Source organism: Palaemon carinicauda, chromosome 14 (genome assembly GCF_036898095.1).
Source record: "Palaemon carinicauda isolate YSFRI2023 chromosome 14, ASM3689809v2, whole genome shotgun sequence".
In the NCBI taxonomy this organism is placed as follows: Eukaryota; Metazoa; Arthropoda; class Malacostraca; order Decapoda; family Palaemonidae; genus Palaemon; species Palaemon carinicauda.
In genome coordinates, this window is record NC_090738.1 from 129,435,412 (window position 1) to 129,439,080 (window position 3,669).

General features: G+C 31.5%; 1 protein-coding gene across 1 annotated transcript in view; it reads left to right on the forward strand.

Annotated features, from left to right (window-relative positions):
• ari-2 (E3 ubiquitin-protein ligase ari-2) overlaps positions 1 to 3,669 on the forward strand; it is a 119,667-nt gene that overhangs the window by 50,072 nt on the left and 65,926 nt on the right. The window lies entirely within an intron of this gene.

Genomic DNA, 3,669 nt, shown 5'->3' on the forward strand with positions numbered 1-3,669 from the left:
GTCACCTCCTCACAAAAACTTTTTAAAATCTTATTTAAAGTAAATTTATTCTGTTATTTTATACAAAATCTGGGAAAAGTGCAGACCATCGTGTTGGGACACAAATTTTGAAAGTATGAGCGATGTTTTGAGTGACATACGGTGTGCTCATTTCACTTTTCGGAGCGTAGAAACGTCCACCTACTTGTTGCTTCACCATTCGTAATTTTGCCTCACCTATAGTGATTTTGATCAGATTTTCTCGAAATTGCAAACATTGAAAATAATAATGCTATGAAAAACATTGTTTAAACGTCAAAACTTCAGTGGGACACTATCGTAAATACCAGAAAGGATTTTGTTTATGTATACCAACTGATTCATTCCAATGTATTTTTTACCATAAGCTAAGGCCATTTTGTAAGACATTTAAATTGCATTGTATTTATGCTGAATTTTCATCTAAAACTCAGTTTTTCATTGCCAGTCGTTTGATCCTGGTAGGTCATAAAATTCCAAAGGAAATGGCGGGAAGGTCACTGGGAGCAGCTGGCAGACGACATCAGTCTTTGTTTACATACGAGGGAGATGTTGCCACATCTTACGATAATACACGATAGCAGCCGAATCCCACATATCCACATAACTTTTCCTACATCTCAAAACTTTCTATTAAGACCTCTATGCGAGATTTGAATACTTTATTGATAAATTTTATATATTTTTAAAGCGTTATCAATTCATGTTTCGTAAACCACTCCCGCTGATAGAGAAATGTTACCTGTGTATTGATAACGTGATTGATGGTGGATGTATCTTTGTTCCGGGAAGGTGCAAAGTATTAAGTAGCCTATTCCTCTTAAGTAAAAGAGCTTTCATTATTGCATTTTTTATAATTATATGGTAAATTTACTTGCAATGTTTACTTAATTTCTGACTGGTACGCATCAAGCCAATCTTTCATTTTCACAGAACTCATAATCAGAGCGCTGAGTAACAACGTAGGTTTTATATTATTATTATTATTATTATTATTATTATTATTATCACTAGCTAAGCTACAACCCTCGTTGGAAAAGCAAGATGCTATAAGCCCAAGGGCTCCAACAGTTTATATTGGAAATATTTATTTTTGTTTTTGCCATTCCTAAAATATTCTATTTTTCTTGTTCCCTTTCCTCACTGGGCTATTTGCCCTGTTGGTGCCTCTGGGCTTATAGCATCACGCTTTTCTAACTAGGGTTGCAGCTTCGCAATTAATAATAATAATAACAGGAGAAAATAGCCCAGTGAGGAAAGCAAATAAGGAAATAAATAAACTATATAAGTAATCAAAATTAAGATATAATATTTAAAAACTTTACAACAGATATTTGATTTATATACTATAAAAGGACTTATGCAAGCTTGTTCAACATATAAACATTTGCTGCGAGTTTGAACTTTTGAAATTCTACTGATTCAACTACATTGACTCAAATATATTATTTGAAGAATATATATATATATATATATATATATATATATATATATATATATATATATATATATATATATATATGAAGACTATATATTTATCTATCTATATATATATATATATATATATATATATATATATATATATATATATATATATGTTTGAAGAATATATATATCTATATATATATATATTTGAAGAATATATATATATATATATATATATATATATATATATATATATATATATATATATATATATATATAGCTAGATAGATAGATATATAGGTAGATAGATATAATATACATGGATTTCGTAAATTTTTCACGTGTCGTGTTCCACGGGACAGCAACTCACGCAAACCAAATTGCAGGATGTCCTTTACGGTAGGCTAACTTATCGTGGTACCGCTCAGATGAAAGAACTCATCGTATAATTAAGTGCGAGTGTACTTACGTAGTGTTAAATGGTACATTGAATGGGGCCATTGGTAAATCAATAACTTTGTATTTTTGTTATGATACAGTATGTTGTTTACCTTCTTACATATCAATCACCTGCATGATTGCATCGAGGCTGACATATTTAACTATATAATTTCAATACTGTTTTTTTTTTTTTTTTTTTTTTTTTTGCAATGTGTATACTGTGTACTTTCAATATTACCTTACTAGTGTATGCTTCCCGTTAAAAATAAGGGCTAAATATTTAGATATGTACACACGTTCACAACTTCATATCACCAGGGTATGACTATTCCCTTTAATCCCTACCCGAAGGATGGGGAGAGCTCAGTGTGACACACACACACACACACACACATATATATATATATATATATATATATATATATATATATGTGTGTGTGTGTGTGTGTGTGTGTGTAAGTATAGGCACTGATGAATTAATAACATTAATAACTCGACATGACTTGTAGAATAACTAAAAAATATAAAAGAAATATAGCTCAAAAAATCATTCTGCCCCTAGTAGCTTCACACATACACACACACACACATATATATATATGTATATATAATATATATATATATATATATATATATATATATATATATATATATATATATATCACCAAACACTTGCTCTTTATCATATAGGAGAGATGAGAGGGGCTTAATACTAATACTGCATATATGTAGCATTGTAGTAATTATGCATTGCTTCGTGTAATCTTATCTCTGATGCGTGAAAGCACCCGCGGAGGGGCGGGGAATAATACAGACATCGAAGATCGATACTTACCAGGTTTCAGGATGTTTTGATGTATGGATTAACATATGTGTATATGTATGCATATGTATATACTTGTGTATATGTATGTGTACATTTAGTTTATCTATATCAATATTTACTTTTTATAAAAAAAATTTAATTGATGATATTATTTTATTTGTATTATTGCCCGAAGAGCTCTGCTCCACATGGGCTTGGACCGAGTCTTTTTTTGTAAATATGTTTTTGTCCAATAAACATTATTATTATTATTATTATTTAGAATATTCTTAGTTTGGGAACATCCTACGTTCTTGCATGTTACTCGAGTTCACTTTAGGACATCCTGAAATCTTGCATTATTATTATTATTGTTATTATTATTATTATTACTTGCTAAGCTACAACCCTAGTTGGAAAAGCAAGATGCTATAAGCCCAGGGGCCCCAACAGGGAGAGTAGCCCAGTGAGGAAAGGAAAGAAGAAAAAATAAAATATTTTAAGAAGAATAACATTAAAATAAATATTTCCTATATAACTATAAAAACTTTAACAAAACAAGAGGAAGAGAAATAAGATAGAATATTGTGCGCGAGTGTACCCTTAAGCAAGAGAACTCTAACCCAAGACAGTGGAAGACCATGGTACAGAGGCTATGGCACTACCCAAGACTAGTGAACAATGGTTTGATTTTAGAGTGTCCTTCTCCTAGAAGAGCTGCTTACCATAGCTAAAGAGTCTCTTGTACCCTTACCAAGAGGAAAGTGGCCACTGAATGAATACAGTGCAGTAGTTAACCTCTTGAACGAAGAAGAATTGTTTGGTAATCTTAGTGTTGTCAGGTGTATGAGGACAGAGGAGAATCTGTAAAGAATAGGCCAGACTATTCGGCATATGTGTAGGCAAAGAGAAAGAACCGTAACCAGAGAGAAGGATCCAATGTAGTACTTTCTGGCCAGTCAAAGGCCCCCATAACTCTC